This window comes from Sturnus vulgaris, chromosome 1 (genome assembly GCF_052056855.1).
Source record: "Sturnus vulgaris isolate bStuVul1 chromosome 1, bStuVul1.hap1, whole genome shotgun sequence".
NCBI lineage: Eukaryota > Metazoa > Chordata > Aves > Passeriformes > Sturnidae > Sturnus > Sturnus vulgaris.
In genome coordinates this window covers 116,739,783-116,758,411 of record NC_142243.1, presented here as the reverse complement: position 1 = coordinate 116,758,411, position 18,629 = coordinate 116,739,783, and the positions used below count along the sequence as shown (strand labels likewise).

The 18,629-nt window shown below is 38.9% G+C and overlaps 1 long non-coding RNA gene across 1 annotated transcript in view; it reads right to left on the bottom strand.

Annotated features, from left to right (window-relative positions):
• LOC148225439 (uncharacterized) overlaps nt 1–9,803 on the bottom strand; it is a 29,349-nt gene extending 19,546 nt beyond the window's left edge. The window contains exon 1 of the long non-coding RNA XR_015807324.1: nt 9,441–9,803. This is a non-coding gene — a long non-coding RNA (uncharacterized LOC148225439). The remainder of the gene's footprint in view (nt 1–9,440) is intronic.
• Nucleotides 9,804–18,629: the final 8,826 nt, after the last annotated feature.

The following is an 18,629-nucleotide window of genomic DNA, read 5'->3' as shown; positions in this document are numbered from 1 at the left end:
CATCTGCGGGGCAGGCTAAGCCTTGCTGGGGAAAACCCCAGAGGTGCAAAACTCTGATGGCCAACAGATCTGCTTTTGCACGCTGAGGTTTGGTGGAGGTGGCTGGTGGTTAGGAGGAACCAAGGTGCTGGCTGTGTGCCTTTAGTCCTCTACCTGTGGCACCTTCCCATGCACTGCCAGCCCCAACCAGGCAGCAGCCATCCAGCTGCATTTCCTCCCTTTTACCCCCTCCATACCCAAGCCAGGCTGGAGGCAATCCTTGCTGGGTTTTTTTTTTTTCTGCAAGAGGCTTAAATCTCCTGTCCCCATCTTGGGAGCATAGTGTGAGTGCCGCCCTCGCTGGCTGGCCCGGCTGCCACGGCTCATGATGCCCTTTTTATTGCCAGATTAGAGGACATTGTCGTGATGTGCATGAAGCCTCCCAGATAAGGCGCTGTACGAGTTCCAGCAGGTTCCAAATACAACAGCGCGGCTTTCGCATCCAGCCCACAGGATCAGAGTTTATTTCCCCAATGCAGACAGCTTTGCACTGCCTTCCTGTTAATTAAAGTAGTGATTACAATACTGCACTGTTTACATGCAAGATTTTGCATGGTCTTGGCCATTCACGTGCAAATGAACTTGTAAGCCTTTCTGTGCTCCAAAATCTGCTGATGTCAGTCTTCCAATTCTAACTCCATGTTGTAGGACATGTGGCTTTCTATAGCTTAGCTTTGATGCCCCCAAGTCATATTATCTCTATTCTGAGCTTCATTATGATAAATCTTTCACTGGTTTTAAATCAAAAACTTTAATTGTACCGTACTTATTCAGCTTAGGTTTTGGCTCCTGAAGGCAGCAGTTTTAATTGCATCATTTGTATAGTGGCCCAATATGTTTTGGTGTGAAAAGTGCATTATCACTTTTAATTTTGCATTATTTTCCCCATATGTTTTAGTTACACTAAAACTTCAGATGGCAAGTGATGAGGCTTTCCCACTATTCCCTCATTCTCTCCTCAGTGTTTTTTAATGAGCTAAGACCATACTATTTTCTTTTGTTCTCATCAGTTGAGGTTTTTGGGAGCTGTTTATTTGTAGGGCAATTCTTGTATTTATGTAGAGCAAGGCATTAGACATTTTTATCCTCTACTTATTAACAAGCCAGATGGTACCGGCTGCTACCCACACAATTCCAATTATCAGATGGCAAACTGAAATATACGTGGGGCAAATGAGAAGATGTATATTAAAGAAACCTCATGTAGAATTGGCTTCTCAGAGATGTTGATTCACAAAGGGGTACTAGCAATTAGGGTATGACAGCCTGCTGCTGAATGTACAGCATTGGCCTGAAGGCACAAGTGTTCAGCTTCCAAAATTTTAATACTTTCTCTCTTTCCTCTATGGTATGAATACACATCTCTGAAATCTGATTCAGGTCTTTCACCCTTTACACTTCTTGTCCACTTCAGAGTGATATGTAATATCAAAGCCAGTCAGTAAGTCAAGAGATCCCAGAAAGATGCAGAAGAGCTAAAAATCAGCATGAAGTCTGTTCAACACATCTACTAATACACTCTCAGGCACCCCTTGGCATGTACCTCAGTATTCCTGTAACACAGGAATACCTCAAACACTGAAATCTGGAATCCAACCAAGTATTACTATTCCAGGTCTCAAAATTACCTAGAAGTTACATTATACACAAAGATTTTCGCCTAAGAGCAACTCTTAACTTCAGGCTTAAACATAAGGAGATCTGGTCATGCTGATTATGGTTGGCTTCAAAGTCTTTTAAAATAACTTTTGAAAATTCAGAAACTAGACCCAGTCTTTGCATAGGTATTCATCCTATATCATTGACATGGGCTGAAAATAAAGAATGAGTGTTTTAATGGGAGGTTTTATATTGCTTTGTTGTGTTGGAGGTTTTCTTTGGCTCTTTGTTTGTTTGTTTGTTGTTTGTTTGGGGTTTTTTCGTGGTTTTTTTTTTTTTTTCTGTGGGATTTTTTTTTTTTTTTTTTTTTTTTGTCCAGAAGACAGAATCTCTATGGGAAAAGTCTTTGGGTAAAAACTGTGCTCTTATGCCTCCTTTATTTTGACCTAGAAATAACATACATGAGTTGGCTGGGAAGATGGTGAATTATATGGGAAATTTTTTGTGTGACATTTTTATTCCTTTTCTCTACTGGCTCAAGCTGAAAGTGCTAAGCCAAATCAAACTGTGAAGAAATTGATGTCCTCAGGTCAGATCAGCTGAAGGAAAAAGTTATTTAAGCTAAAGTAATGGCTTTCTAAAGTTCTTCAGTTTCATACAGACTACTAGCAGATTAATCATCTAGAGAAGGATGCAGAAGTTGTAATGTGAAGCATTTCAGATCGTTTCTAGTTTCTGTTTATAGTATCCAATCAGGAGAACACCTCTTTCAACAGCTGCTCTCCCAATGCAGGGGGAAAGGTACTATCCTTGCAGCTGTTCCTGGCTTTAACACTTATAACCTACAAGTCTTGGCAAAGTGTCTTAATGGAATGAGTTTGAAAAGCAAAACTGCATGGTTTAACACCATTTACACTTCAAACAGCTGACCACATGCAAATGGCTCGTGCAAATTCTCACTCCTATTCATGGAGGAGTGAAAGATGCACACAGGCATTTGTCTGCCATTTGCTTACACAAGTGTATGAATCTGCAACTGTGAAGAAGCTGCTGCTGCTTCTTTCTCACCTTCCATCTGTGAAATGGGGGGCTAATAACATTCCTTTCATCTAGCTGTTAGCAGCAGACTTGAGCAAGACCTGTGGTGGTCTCTAGAATGTTCTCAATGAGATCCTAAGTGTAAATCAGTGGTACAGCTATTCACACAGCCTTGGAGAGTTCAGACAGAGTTTGTTTAAGTTGGCTGTTTCACCTGGCTTAATAGGTGAAAAAAATCCCAAACCAGACCCAAACCATGTCATTCCAGTGAAAGAAGCCGATTGCCTTCTTTATGCTACAGATATTCCTGGAAAGGGTTAGGCAAAGTAGAGAGATTCAAAATAAGCATCTCCTTGTAGCTGAAAGGTGCAATTGCCAGTTTCCCCCAGTCTACACAAACATAACTTTTTGCTTCAGTACCCTAAAATCCACCAGGCCAAAGATTAATTTGATTTCTCAAAATAAGAAAGCCAACACTGGATCAGGTGTTTGGAGATCACTGACATCCTAATTATTGTCAGGTCTGGATTGCAAAGAAGTGATTCAATAGCTGAACATCTGTGTACTTGCTCACATAGAGTTGCTGTTTCACCCACAAGCAGCTGTGGAGTAGACAGGCAAAATTCTCTGCATGGTGATAATTACAGTGTGCATTACAAAGGAGGCATAGACATAAGAGCATGCAATCAGATTGGGTTTTTTAACTTTGGAACAGAGAAACACTGCTTGATCCAAGGCTAATATACATAAAATAGATTTCTCAGCCAAAAGAGAGGAACATTTAGTTAGATCTGAATGAGGAAATTCACTGACTAAACAGGAAAGTTTCTCCAATCTTAGTTTTGTTTCTGTAGAAGCAATGGTTAAGAACTACCCAAGCACACAAACTCTTCCAGAGACTGAAATACTATTGACTGTGTATGGATCTGCAATTTTCTTTAATACGGTTTTATTGCTTGCTACATGTGCCTGCCTGCTCTGTCGTAAGCAGTGATGTTAGCTATTATATCATCATTACTGACCACCATGCTAGTGGTGGTGACAGCTGAGTACCCTTACCAGAGCTCATGATCTCTTCATCTCCTCTCTCATGCTCTTTCAGCCCCTCAGTCATATCTTTAGATGAACATTACTGCATCTCAGGGAAAAAAAAAATCAGTGAGATCTTTTTCTCAAGGCAATCTTTCAATGCAAGCAGCTATGTGCTGCTGAAAGATTATAAAGTAGAGCTCAAATGAAACAAAATTTCATTAATGCATGATCCTTGTGTGAAGGACTGCCTTTTCCCTACATTCTGGATCGAGAAATTCAAACTTCTTTTTCATTGCTAGGGGCTGAAAGGCATTCAAGTATGAAACAGTGCCTTCCTTGGGTTAATTCTCACACTTTGAATTCACTGATCCAAGGTTCACATGGGAGTATGAATGTGCCACTGTGGTGTTTTGGGGATCACTACCCACACAGCCAGAGAGAATAGTCTCACCTCAGGTAAACAGAGCATCCTGGATGGTGGCAGGAGTGAATGTAACATAAAACATAAGAATTATCCCAAAGTGCATGAAAATTATATGGGTTCAACACTTACTCCAAAATTGTTGCATTTTATTATCACAGGGGTTTCTGGTACAATAACGACTGCATAGCAAATTCCTTTTCTAAGCAGTAGTTTAGTCTGTGTGTTTATATTACATTTACGGAGGAGAGGAATAGAAATCAAGTATCTACTGTTTTTGGGGGGGGTTTGTTTGTTTTTTTTTTACAAAAGCAAGTCTAGTTTTTGTACCAGAAATATTCAGGAACTGTATTTTGTTTGTCATCATAGGTTCCAAAATGTCACAATTTTTTCTCTGAGGGAAGACACTAGGCAGAGCAAGATTTGTGACAGAACAAAAAAAGATACGTCACTCTATAAAAGCAAACCAGCTGTCAAGGTTTTGGTTGTTCCCTTAATAGGTAGCAGTAGAAAAGCATTGTTTGGATAGAATAACAGCAAATCTGGGATTGTGGCACTAAGCAGGGTGCACAGGAGGAAAATAAGGAAATGGAAGATTTAATTTAAAGTGAAAAATTTAATTTATGGGAAAACTCATTGTAGAGGAAGAGAGATGAGGAGCAGTAACAGGAGCCCCTTCCTGCCTGCAGTCAGGGCCAGGCAGAAGACAAAGGATGGGCACTGACTAAATAGAATGTGTCTCTGCTGAGACTAAACATGATATTCTGACACACCTGGAACAAAACTGTGTGTGGTCAGTGGGTGCCTATCGATGGCTCTGGGTGCTTAAAACACAGGGTATCCAGCACAGATGGTGTTGTGGGTCCCTCACCAGGGAAAGCTGATGGGGTGGGTGCAGGCAGCCTCTGGCTATGGGGAGAGGCCCTCTGGGTTTGCTGGCACAGGAACAGACCTGCAGGGCCCAGGTTTGGCTCAGATGGCAACCCCCCCCCCACTGAAAGCCTGCAGAGAAATGTTGGTCCATCATTGCCTGTGCCCCTGAGTGGTACTCAACACTCTTGTGTCAGCAGTCCCCAGGGGGGACTGTAACAATTTATACTAGCTGGGGTTCATCCCCTTGTGTTTTGTATCCCTCAACAGAAAACAAAAATTCAGCAAGTCGCTTAAACGTGTTGGTGTGAGTTAACACAGTTGTTCTGCTGACCTTAATGGTGCTATTCACATGCTTAGAGCAAGGTCTGTGCTCAAGTACACTGCTGAATCAGCTCTTGTGTGTGTGCTGAAATACAACAGTGATTTCTGCAATCAAGGCCAGTGCCAAGCTCTGGTACACCCCTGCCTAGAGTCAAGATATTCGACCAATGCTGCTGTGTGTAGTAGCTGGCATTGCAGCTCCTCTTCCCAGGGCTGCTGAAGATGAGCAGGAAGCATCTACACAAATTGGCTCATGCTGCTTCTTTAATAATTCATGTATTTTTGCTCTCTTCTATAGTTAATGAACCTCCCCCACTCTCACCCTCGTTCTCTCTCCCTCTCCCATTCAGTCAGTTTGTTGTGGTTTCATGTATCTAATCCATCTGTCACTCGATTATAGCTATCGAGCACCTGTTATGGATTTCTAGAGTTTCATTCAAGCTGTTGACAAGTTATTCACAAATTGGCCCTTGTCACACTGTCATCGTGTGGAGTGCACTTTAGTGAATTCTTTTGGGTACACAAAATAATGAACAGAAGACAGCGAGGCTTGTGAATTAGGCAGTTTCCTATCCCAAATATTTAAATAACCGTTAACTAATTGGAAGTTTCTTGAGGGTGATATATTTTTTAGGCCCTTTTCTTAAAATATTTTGCCTTCTTCATGCAGACCCTTTTGCACGAATAAACATAACACAACTTGATTGAGCTGTCAGGGCAAGCTTTGTTGACAAGGATGCCTTACTCTATACAGCCTGTGTTGCAGCTGTGACAAGTTGATCATTGCTTCTTCTGTACAATGCTACTCGCCTGCACTGCTTTGGTACTAGCAGGGAAAGCAGAGGGCTGGGTGACTGACTAGCCCTCAGTAGCTGCCAGTCTCGTCTCCTTAAGTGGTTATTTGTTTTATTTTGCCCTGAAGGATACAAGGCAGAAATCAGGCACTGGATGTAACAAAGGTCGCTTTCCAAAAACGAAACATCTCCTGAACAAAGCGTTAAGAAAAGTTAAGATTAAAAGCAGGTTCAGCTATGTCTTTAAAAATCCTCACTTTCAGAGCAAAATTTCAAATATCTCAGTATCAGAAGATCTAGAAATACATTTTTCACCCAGTTTTCACTTCTGCTCCCATATAGGTGATACTTACTCCTTAGATTTTTGTCCTGCACTGTTCATGTAACACTTAACTTCTGTCTGTGCTCTGCTTTCACTACCCAGATATCCTTATTATTACTAGTTTTTAGTGTTGTGGTAAGGAAAGTAATGTGGTACCAGAATAACATTAACATAAGCTGTAAGACGATTCTAAAATATTCTCCCAGCACAGTGTATTAGTGGTACAGAAGAAGGCATTTGCAAATACAGGCAAAGTGATTGATCTGTTTGCAGCTATGAGAGAAGTTATTTATGCACAATTTGGCTCAAAACAAGTAAATGTAGTGCATGCATATCTGTATATTTAAAAACTATTTTGCATCAATGAACATATGTACATTTTTCTAGTATAGTCTGTAAATCCTTTGAGTAAGATTCCAGGGCTTCAGTGTTTTGATCTCTGAAGAGGATTTTTTTTTCCTAAATTCAAAAGCAGAGAAACTAAGGTTTAGCAATTGCCTTGTCCATATGGGGTGCAAATATAGCACTAGAAAATTATCTGGCAATTGCAAAGGGGCTAAATTACTTCTGCTCACTTGTTAGATTTCTTAGTGCTTAGGGGCTCGATGCTGTAAGTTTCATTTTCCTTTGTGGTTTCAAAGGGAGACATCCAGCCACCCTGATTATTGCTCTGATAAACCAATAGGTGGCAGGACTTCAAAACAAACTGTGAAATAATAAAGGCATGTTCCATTATAAAGAAATTTAAAACAGAAAGCACAGCTGCCTCAATACTAAATAACAGTTATCTCAGAAGAAGCTTTTTTTAGAGTTTTTTGGAATATGTTTATAATAATTTAATGTTCAAATCTATGAACTGCAATTCAGATGCTCAGAACAACTTCCAATTAAAGAAAACAGTTTCAGGGAAGTTATGGGTTAAGTTTGCAAGGACATTTAGGTATTAGAAGATGCTGAAAAACATCCATGATTTTTAAAGCACGTAAGATTCAGATTCACTTAAATACTTATATACCTAAATATTTAGTCACTTATGCTGTGTGACACTGTGATACCAATGACCTTGAGGGATCCCAGCATAAATAGGTTATGAAAATAAAATCCATTTCCAAAAACAAGCTTCCTTTAAGCCAGGTCATACAATCAAACTGAAGAAGCTTTACTGAGCACTTTAAAACCAGATCACGGTGAATCCATCACTGCAAATCAGTAATGATAACTCCTCACTTGCTGCTATCCAGCACATTCAAATCAGCCCAATCTCAACTTCAGAACCACAGTAATGAGCTGCTCTGAGCCCTGCCTCAAGCAAAGATCCTGCAAGCCCTGGCACCAGGGTTTTAGCCTGGATATCTAAACATATATATCCTTCTATCTAAACAATATCCTTCTATTACTGGGTTACCCATCCAGCAGTGTCCTCAGCATGCCTGAGGCTGGCTGTCTCCCAACACCATGGCAGAAAAATAAACACAGGGACACCTCTAGGTGGAAGAAAAGCCCAACTCCAGACTACCTGACAGCTGAGGGATAATGAGAATAATAGAATAAGTGAGCAGAGACAGCCTTCAAGACAAGCAGAGGTTTTGACAACTAGGGCACAGGCTGCTTAAGTTGTTGACTTGGCTGCAGTGCCCACGTCCAGCAGAGCTCCCAGCCAAGGATCCTGAGCGAGGGGAGCCACCTCTAAACTGGCATCACATCAGTTGTTCAGACACATAAGCTCCATTCTTCAGCCCTGCACTATTGGCTAATTCAGGCAGCTTCCTCGCTCAGCTGTTTGCCTTAAAAAGCTGAAAATCCCTTTCTTACAAGCTTAGCAATTCCCATGTAGGGATCCCAAGCTGAAAACAGACACTCAAGTTGGTGCTGAAATTCCAAGCTGTGAGCGGTTGAGGAGTTGTGTTGTGCATCTCTGCCAAACAATGCTGAAAAACATCTAAATAAATCCCTTCAAATCCTAAATCTTTCTGGCTGTCAGGAAACTAGGCTAAGGGGGCTTAAATCACTTTTGAAAATTAGTGTAGGATCCTAAATCACTTATATGCCTTTGAAAAATTTATCCTTAAAAGTTGGATGCTCAAAAGTGATTTTCCTTCACAAGTACTACTGCTAACTTCAGAAATCATCCCTGAAGTGAGCATGAATAAAAAATTATTCATAGAAATAAGGGTATCACTAGCTGTCTGAAAAAAAGGGAAGCATAAAACAGGCCCAACACCATATTGGTGTTCAGGCTTTTGCAATGAATCGCTTTGAAACAAATTGGTTTTCATTGACTTTTAAAAACCCAAAAAATTGTAATATGTTCCTTTAAATTTTTTTAACACATAAATCCAAATGTTTTCTGAGTATCTCTCAGGGGCGTTGAGAGCCTTTGATTACAGGATTCTGGTGATGAGGATATTTTGGGCCTTTGAATTGTTTTTTTGGGTGATGCCTAAAAGAAGTCTCAGGTTTTATAGCTGCTTAAGTATTATAGTGTAAGAACAGTCACAACACCTCTAGTCTTATTTTTGCATAAAAAATAAACAAAGGTTTATAAAAATTATGTTTTACTTTCATTTCAGTTGTTGCTAGTCCTTCAGTGTGATTTAGGGTTGTTCCTTTCTACTCTGAAATGGTTCAAGAAGTGAATAGCTTTGAGGAAAATAAATATCATTCCAAGAAGCAACTGTTGAAGATTTGGATAGAACTGTATAAATCTGGGCTAGATTCAACTGTTGGTTACACCAATGAAAAATCAGATCTCATTCTTATACATGCTTCTGATGTTGCTGCATTTCTATAATATGCACCTGTAGTGAGACATGAGGCTGAGCAGAACACCTTGTCTTAGTTGCCTGCTCTCTTGAGCAAAACTAGCCTTTGTATATCTACTCATTTCCTTCAAATGCTTCTCTTCTCATCAACTCTCAAGCATTTTAAAAATGAGCTTTTTCTTTAATAAGTTGGACATTTCTTATGGTCGTGTATGGGAGTATTCCATATGCATACTAACCTCCATCTCACTTCCCATTTTCATGGTGTCTGCTCCCCCTAAAATAACTTTTTCCATACTTTAGAAAAGCCATCACTGACAAAGCAAGTCCATGTCTTCTCAGCAACCCGGCCCAGAGCTGCTTTGGAAAAGGGAAATCTGTGAGAAGATTGTCAGAACAGAACATGGGGGGAAAGTGATCCAAAACAGAAACAAAGCCAACCAACAAACCAACCAACCAACCAAAAACAAAGCAAACCAAACCAAAGAAACAAATAACAACAACAAACACAACAAAACAAAACAAACAAAAAAAAACCCCAAAACAAAACCAAAAAGGAAAAAATCGTTAGATCTTCTCCTGCTCTGAAGATTTATTGAGTCTTTCCTGTACATTACCATTTCAAGCACTGTTGGTTTGAATTATCTTTTTGAGCTATACAGGCAGTCGTGGGGCTGAGGTGGCTTTGTGGCAGGCAGTTGTGCTATTTCTTCCACTTGACAAGTATAATCTCCTGCCATGTCTTTTTCCATTTGCTTCTCTTGATACTGAAGAAATGCTCAATTTCATAAAAGCTGACATGCCCTGAGAAATTCCATGTACTCTTTCTTTTACAGAGCCTGTGCATGTAGATCTCTGAAGGCATACAGGAGATTTTTGACTTTGCATAGAACAAAGGCTCCCAAATCCATTGCTAGGGAATACCTGTGGGGGAAAGAAAAACACCAACAAAACCCATCCTACTTGCCTTTTGACATCTACTATAAAAAGACTGAGTTAGTGAGAAATAGCTTATGTGCACAAAATAAAAATGTACTGTATCAGCCTTTTTCTTCAGGGATTAGCAAAATGAAAATTGATTTCTTTTTGGTGCTGTTTCTTCCCCTGGGCCTAGAGAAAATCAAAACTCTAGATCATCCCAGGTAAGGGTTTGAAAAAATGCATGTGTGTAATTTTTTTCCCTTAGTTAATATTGTTGAATTTAAAGCTTGCATTAACTAATTGCTAAGACTTAAATGTGGACTACTTCCTCATAAATTTCTATTAAAATATTAAAAATCTTATTAGCATTTAAACAAACATTGAAATAAACATTTTGCTTATTGCTTATTTTGCTTTCATTAATTCAGTGGTCAACCACAGTCTTAGATGGAGAGGTTCATAGTAATGTAAAAATGTAGCAGCTGAGGTCTAGAACTATTTCTATGCAGATGGCAGGGTGGATCACTGCTCACAAATACCTGTGTATGGATGCATATATGTATCTGTATATATGAATAACTTGAACAATTATCAAACATATAGATATATTAGTTATGATACTCTCATAGCTTTATGTATAAACATAAATACACATATTCTGATTTTGCTGAGAATTATTTTGATTACAAATCTATCTTAAGACAGTCGTCAATAGTTGCACCAATAGGACTGTACCAAAATGGTAAATTTTTGCCTTTTCTCCAGAAGGGTTTAGAAACAATATCAAAACCCACACAAGAGTGATGAATCAGGCTTGTCATAGGAATTTTGACTCATTAGTGCACCAGGTATACCGAAGGATGAGTGCATGTTTTTAACAAAATTTTTCTGTCATTCAAAGACACTGTTTAAAGTATTTATTCTAACTCACTTGCTTAAAAGCACAACACTAAAATCAGCCAGGTAGGTAATGAGTAAGATTCTCTTTCAATGACTTCTCACAGACAAAGACTTTGACTGTCTCTATGCATTGACCTTTCAGCAAACACAGGGCGCCATTAAAGGTTTTTTAGGACATTATTGGTGAGTGCAATTTTTTACTTTAATTTTCATGCTACTTTGCTTTTGACTATGCACCAGGGATATTTTTAGATTATTGATGACTGCACCATCTGGTTGTATTCTATTAATATCAGTATAACTGAGTTTTGCAAACTCTTTCTCCTTCAGTTCAAACCCTGAGGCAACACATCTTTCCACAGCTACAGCAGGTACTCCAGAGTCAATGACCTTGATTGCATTAAGCAACAGAAAGTATTTGCTCATGTTTCAAGCAGTATTTCTACCTGTGCTTTCTGACAGTTGTGAATATGGGACTTCAAAGTAAGAGGATGGAAACAGATTTCAAGGTTAATTATCTCATACCCTCAACTCTGAATCCATCTGGATTTTGCTGAATGCAGAAACTTGACGGCTGGGGTGTTGTTAGGAGTATCATGGTCCAAAAAAACTCTGAAGGGACTTGCCACTATGAAGAGCTGCAAGGGGGCCCCCTCCAAGGAAGATTAGAGTCACATTTGTCAGTCAAGAGGTGGGATTGTACATGGAGAAATTCCAATTTTTTTCAGCCTGGAAAAATTCCTGCTTGGTCTTATGTATTGACCAGAAAACAGTGCAGAGGATCTGGATTGAGATTTTTGTAAGCTCTTTTTCTCATGATTTCCTACCACCCCTTTAAGAGAAGGATTCAAATATTACAGTGCTCATTGTTTTACTTTTAACACCAGTTTAATCTGGCCTGCCAGTTTAGTTTCCAAGTTCTGGCTACACTACATGCTATTTTCAGTGCTTCCATAATTTTTTAAAAAAGCATAGTAATCCACAGAATTCCCAAGAATAATGGATTTATGCACTTGACAACCCAGTTATACCAAATGCTGTACTTTGTTTTCACTGATAATAATGCAACCTTTTAACCACAATTTTATAATCCTTAGAGTTGTAATGTTTTCCTGACTTGTTTTCCTGAGACTTAATCTCTGAAAGCAAAAATTTGTTGACATAAGGGTTTTGATACCACAGTGCTGAATATCCATGAACCTAAAAACAAATGCTACTCATAAAGTGAATTGCAAATAATGAGTGTTCTGGTTCTTCTGCTCCCCATATTTTAAGGAATATTTACCAAAAAAAAACCATGAAAAAATCTCACAGAAGCTTTTGTGGGTAATTTATGAAGAGAGAAAAGTTTTGCTATTCATACTGATTTTTTTTGAGAAGCATCATAACTTAGTTGCCAAGCTCAACTCTGAACAAACCAAACATTGTACTGGATATACGGCTGTGTATCAAAGATAGAGAGCAAACCTTTTTAGGGTCCTTTTTTAGACAAAAGGGCTTGAAACAAGGATATTTCTGCTGCATGAGCTGCAGAACGTCCTTTATCTGAGAGAAGGGCTTTACCAACTTCTATTCAGCTACACTGGATAAAAAATTGGCTTAAAACATAGTATATGATCTTTATGTTCATTATAAGCCCATGAATATAATTTTTATGGTAATTATTTTTATCTTCTCCAAACAAAAAATGTTTTGGAAACTCCCTGTGGATTTCTCAGACTGTTGGTTCATTACCTGGATTCCTTCTGCAGTGGCTATCACACTCTGGATTGAGTTGTAATTCTATATCTATCTCCACTTCTTTCTTTTGCTGCCTTTTTCTTTCTCCAACCCACATTTTTCCACAATGGGAAATAAATAGTTTCATATTTTTCATTTGAAGCTAAGGCTCCTTAAATAACTTCCACTGAGTTTTTTCCAAATCAGGTTCCATTAGCAGAACAAAAATGAAAACAATCCCTGCTGTGGTGAGCCTTAAGAAATGTTTTGTGTAATGAACCAAGACAATGGGTGAATGACAGTCAAGAATTTATGAAGTCAGGATATATTAAAAAAAATCCTCACTAACAAATGGACTCCCATGTCTTTCCTAATGTTAGCAAACAGTCAACCTTATATCCAGGTAAATAATACTCAGGTTTAAGGATTTTGATAGTGTACGTTCCCAGCAATGAAAAAGCATGGTGAATACTCTTTCTTGGGGTTAAAGAAACAAAATTAACTTCAAAGCTGCTATTGCAAACTCTGTGATTTAGGACTAGGGCACAAGCAATAGCTGGATGGGAGAAGACCTAATGCGGATACTGCTAAAAGCACAAGGAACCACAGACTATTAGTACAGCAGGATATCAGGAAAGGTAGAGATCCCCAAGAATTTATGGGGGAGAAAATGCGTGGTGCTAGCTGAGCTCTTTTGTGCTGGCCACTGCCAGCACTTCAGGACACCAGATAGGGTCCTGCAGAGCCACTTTGGTGTGTGGTTCCCAGAGCAGACGACACTTTATCTTCAGGGGAAGCCTGACAGATGTTATTGAAGCACAGCACCTGCACAAGGACCAAGTTCAAATCATGTGATGTCCTGAACCACATAATCTTCCCAGGAAATGTCTTGTGACAAACTCTAGCGCTAAGGCAAACCAAAGGCACTTCAGAAACTGGGCTTAAAGCAGTGGAAATTAGATATTCTGGTAAACCTCATCCTACAAGCTCTTGCATTGCACCAGTGATGGCAGACACAAGGTGGCTCTACAGAGAACTGCTCTAACTTTGCACAGAGATCCCCACAGCATTAGCAAGGTACTCATCTTATTCTGCATGTCTTCCTCAAATGTGTGCACACCTAGACCTGGAACACTGTGAAGCATGAGGAGAAACACATCTGACTTCAGAGAATCCTAGAATGGCCTGAGCTGGAAGGGACCTTAAAGATAATCTAGTCATTACCCCCACGCCATTTACAGCTTCTATGGGCAGTCTATTCCAGACCCTCGCCATCCTTACAGTAAAGAATTTCTCCTTAATATCTAATCTAAACCAACCCTCTTTCATTGTGAAGCCATTGCCCCTTGTTGTGTCACTGCGTGCTCTTGTAAATCATCTTTCTCCATCATTCTTGTGGCCCCCTTTAGATCCTGGAAGGCCTCAGTTATGACACACTGAAGCCTTCTCTTCTCCAGACTGAACAATTCAAATTCTCTCAGCCTTTCAGTCTTTCTAGATAAAATGTTGCCATTTTTCGAAAATCTGTATTTCATATGCTTCAAATAGTCACTTAAAACCTGGAATGGCAATGTCTACTAGATGACTCTGAAATGTGTGATCTAGGCTTTATGAAATGCTACAGTTTGTCAACTAACAGATATACTATTTAAATTACAATTATCAAAAGTATGGAATTTTTAAAAAGTGTTTCGTTTAAACCAAACAAATTTAAAGTACTTAGTTCCTTTCCATTTCTTTTTCCTTTTTTATATATTTTAAATCAAATGAGAATGTATCACTGTAGGAGACCAGCATTTGAATAGGAAAGGAATTAAATTGGGAAGGAGTACTTAGACTTTTTGGTCCAGAAGGTTCACACTCAGGGTCATATCAATTATACCATCCCACAAAATTTTCCCATGGGAATCTCTGAGTATCATATCACAGACCCATTTATCTTTTGTAGGCAGTGAACACTTACAACTGCCATAGATTTTGAAGAAACAGAAAACCTGCAGTATTTCATGGAACAGGCCCTTTCATTTGCATTTTTTTCCACCCTAAAATGCAGACTATTATCTGCTGTGTTTTGGTTGCTTGTTACTGTGATCCTCAAGATTCCACCTCAGCATCTGGAAAGATTCAGATCTTAGCATTCAAAGTCAGCCTTTAATTACGGGCAAGGAGAAGTGTGATGCTGCAAGAGAGGCTCAGGTAGCTCTTCTACACCACAACTGCATTTTATTCAGATAACTGGACTACTACAGCTTTTCACAGGGAGCTACCCCACACCCCAGTAGTGCTACCAAAACCCATTTGATAAGAAGTCCTTCTCTTTTCTTGCTCCATTTCACTTCACCAAGCTTTACATGTAATTCTTTTGTCTCTAATTGCCCTTCAGAAGTTTACAACCATATTGATGCTTGGAAGGAGTCAGGCAACTGGAACAGATAGAGAGTCTTCAGCATAAATAATGGAAGGATTAGGCTGTAATTGAAAGGAAAGCCTAACCAGCAGAGAGGAAATTCTTGTATTTATGAACCCAATGTATCTTGATCACCTCAACCACTTTTATCTACACCTGCTGACTGTAGCAGAACTGGAGGAAAAAGCCTTTCTTCTTTGGAATACCATGGGAGTGGATTGTTCTCTGAAAAGAAGGTGTGCACCGACAGAGATGCTCTGAGCTCTGGAACAGCTTTTACCATATCCATTTACTATCTAAAGTGATTACAGATTGTTTTGTACATCCCACATGTAAGACTTTATGAGAAACTCAATCAGGCTGGCAAAAGCAGGATGAAGTGGGGACAAACTTAATTTACTTCTAGAAAAGTGGACTAGAAGCATAGACTTTGAAATCTTTCATGTCAAACAAGGTTGAGCTGTCAAATATAAATATCCCCATATTAGGGAGGACTATTTTAAGTCTCAGTTTGGGACTTGGGAAACCTTCGTTCTAGCCAAGGCTTTCTGGAGGATGTCCTAAACTCCATAGCAGGTATTTATTTCAACTAATTACAAGCAATCTGTTCTGGAGAAAATGAGTATTAGTACAGGACTGAAATGCAATAGAAGACACATATGAGCCTCTATGCAACATTCCCACTTTCAAAAAGCATCAGGAATTTTTGTTTATTACCTGAAAAGGAAGCTTAAGTCACCTGACAATATAAGTAGCTGTTCCTTCAAACTTCAAAAGCCATCCCCCCTCAAGCTTCTGGCTCTCATCATCTTGTTATTTTTGAAAATTTTCTGTGATTCTTTTTCTGATGATAAATATAAGCTCACAGAATGAAAATAAAGCAACCATGAGAGTGCCCCTGTTTCAAATGGAAAGTGCAATCATGTGCATCCTGCAAATTTCAGGTTGTAGTGTAGAATCTATAAAAAGCCCATCGAACACATATGAAGGAGTTACCCTAATCTGGGAGTATTACCCACATTATGACTTGTGCTTCTCTGCAGGTGTGCCTGGATACAAACTGCTAATATTTTTAAAGTCTACACTCCAATAAATTTAAAAAAATAATGACCGTGAAAAAAATAGAAATGCTAAAATACCACTTAAAAAAATCTACTGGAAATTAATTTTATACTACTCAAATAATTTCTACTGAGTTAAACACAAACTAAGCACTGGTGAGACCCCACCTGCAGTGCTGCATCCAGCTCTGGGATCCTCAGCACAGGAAGGACATGGACCTGTTGGAGTGAGTCCAGAGGAGGCCACCAAATGACCAGAAGGATGGAGCACCCCTCCTATGACGAAATGCTGAGAGAATTGGGATTATGTGGTCTGGAGAAGAGAAGGGTTCAGAGTGACCTAATTGTGGCCTTCCAGGGTCTGAAGGGAGCCTGCAAGAAAGATGGAGAGAGATTGTTTACAAGAGCATGGGGTGACAGGATAAGGGGTAATGGATTCAAACTGAGAGTAGTCTCTGGTCTAGTGAAAGGTGTCCCTGTCCATGGCAAGGGATTGAAACTAGATGGTCTTTTAGGTCTCTCCTAACATGAGTGTAAGGAAAGATATCTAAAACCAAGTCTAGCTTTCTATTAGTCTTGCAGCTGTAGAATATTCCATGAAATGTCAAAAAAAATTATCAAAGATAACAGTTGACTACAGCATCCTAATAAAACTTCAGAACTAAATTTTAAGGAATTTCTACAAATCTTATCAGAGCACATACTGTAATGCATTACATAAATCCTTTTCAGAGTAGGTTAATTTACATGCACAAATAATTACTTTGAAGGAAGTGAAGCAATAAAGTTTAAAGCTCCAGATCTAGGAACACTATTGTTTCCTCAGGCAGGCTGGTAGTAAAGGCTCCTAATAGTCCTTAGGATAACGATGAGCCATAGAATGCCACAAGCAGAGATAATATAAGGATTACCCATCTGACAGAAAATTCTGAAACATAAAGCACGATCTCCATTTTGCTGTCCAAGTTTTATCCTGAATTTACTTGTTTTAGTATGCTAAATAGAGTTATTCTGCTATAAGGACATCCACATTTTTTGTTTATTAAAAAAATAGGGTAATATCTATATGTTGCAATGCTAGACCATGGTGCATTTAATTTAATTTGTGTACTGATGGTATATTGATGCCAAAAGCACAATGCTAATAATCTAAGAACATTCAAACTACCAACAGTGAAAGGTGGATAAAGATGCATTTCATTACCAGATGGGAGAATTTCTTCAATATTCTTTGGCTGATCTGCAAAGTCCTTCATTGAAATTTGCATTAAAGTTGTAATCTTACCTTTAATACAGATCCTCATCACTCAGTCAATTTTCTCCTCTCTCTCTCTCTCTCTCTTTTTCTTTCTTTCTCCCTTTCTCTCAAATATCCTGAAAATAACCTTCAGCTTCTTTAAAACATAAAGCTTTGGTGTTTTGGAGAAACCGTAATGAGCCAATAAACCCAATTTGGAGGCTGGTTAGTACCACATAAATTAATTTCCCTGCTAAATGATCAGAGTCACATCCACCTTTTTCACTACCATCTGCCTCACAACAAAGTTGGCACTGTACTCCTTTGAGAGGTGGACTGTAAAAGTGTCATTTAGGAAAGGCTTATTAACAAAATCCTTTCTAAGTTCCAATTTTCCTGTTCCAGGGTAATGATCACAGGCAGCATATATATACTGTTAGCAGGAAAGAGTCAAATGTCCATATGGCATGCACTTAAATAAATAATATTTTTAAAATAAATTTTAAAAAAAAGTAAATAGAATGTGTGTATGAATCTGTACAAATATTCACCTTCATTTTCAGGGATTTTCCTATGTAGTTGATCACAACAATTCTGCTAGCTGTTAGTTCTGCCTATGAAGGAACAGTCCCTGCCAGCTGGGGTATTTCTCACTTGCCTCTGGACTGTGTAAACAAGCCCTTTGCCACACCTATAAAATGGCACCGGAACAAGCAGCTTTTCCTGAGCTTGCTCTTAATTCCACATCGCTGTTCTGATGTGTGACAAACATTCAAAGTCACTCACTCAGCCGTCTGATTTAATTCCTTACCAAGTATTGTAAAGCAGGAATGCATCCAAATGGGGTTGCTAAATTCTGATTAAAAACATTGTTCTGGAATTTTTTACTTGTTGTGAGTACACATACCTGGAGACGAAGATTTTCTTTTTATTGAGAAGCCTGCAATGAAGGCAAGGAAATCTTAAATTTAGACAAGGACTTTCCTTTTGTTTTTCCAGTAATGAAAAATATAGAGTGGCAAAACTGATTCATGGGACAGTAGAGTAATAAGTTTTTCCATGTGAAGGAGGTAAGGAAGAAGTTGAATGCCCGAGTTAAAATGTACTTTTTTGTGTTTTGCTTTTGTGGAGCTGAGTCAGAATTAAGCAGTTCCACCAAATAGGATTCTACTTGTATAAATGA